The following is a 760-nucleotide window of genomic DNA, read 5'->3' as shown; positions in this document are numbered from 1 at the left end:
AAAAACTTATTTTCAAAGCGCACATTGAGAGTATACAAGCCAAGTGCATCAAATATACGAGATGTTTATATCCTCTCATTAACAGGAATTCTAAACTTTGTTTAAAGAACAAACTTTTGATTTACAAACAAATTTTTAGACCAGCAATGCTTCATGCTGTACCGATCTGGTCAAGTTGCTGTTCAACAAGGAAGAAAACGCTTCAAAGGATTCAGAATAAAATTCTGAAAATGATTTTGAAGCGTCCTCCTTGGTTTGGTACACTCGAATTACATAGACTTACTGGTGTTTGAACCATTAGAAGCTATGTCAAATAAAATTATTAACAATTTTCGACAAAAATCGTTGCAATCCTCAATTGCTACGATAAGCTCTCTTTATAGCCAATAAGTTAGCAATTAAGTTAGTTGTAAGTTAACTTCCCCTTTTCTGACAAGTAGGTTTAAATCCCTACGAATGTTAAGTCCTAATTGCGAAAGCAAACAAATCCTAACAATTAAAATTACAAATTTCTAACAGTGTTGAGAAGTCACCATTTGTGATTGGACACACATACTCATTATTTACTAATATTTATCATAAATACTTAAGCTACTAACAAATCCCCCCTTTAAAAAAAAAAAAAGCTTTAGTGGCATTTTTAACAAAATGCATAGTTTTCCATCACATATATAAACGCCAATATCTCAGCCCCCCGATAAGATATCAAGGATCTTTTTTCATGTAAATTTTCGTCTTGAATCTCGCTGAGCAGTAAAAA

The sequence above is a fragment of the Wyeomyia smithii genome, unplaced genomic scaffold, assembly GCF_029784165.1.
Source record: "Wyeomyia smithii strain HCP4-BCI-WySm-NY-G18 unplaced genomic scaffold, ASM2978416v1 HiC_scaffold_69, whole genome shotgun sequence".
Lineage (NCBI taxonomy): Eukaryota > Metazoa > Arthropoda > Insecta > Diptera > Culicidae > Wyeomyia > Wyeomyia smithii.
Note: the sequence above shows the minus strand (reverse complement) of the source record.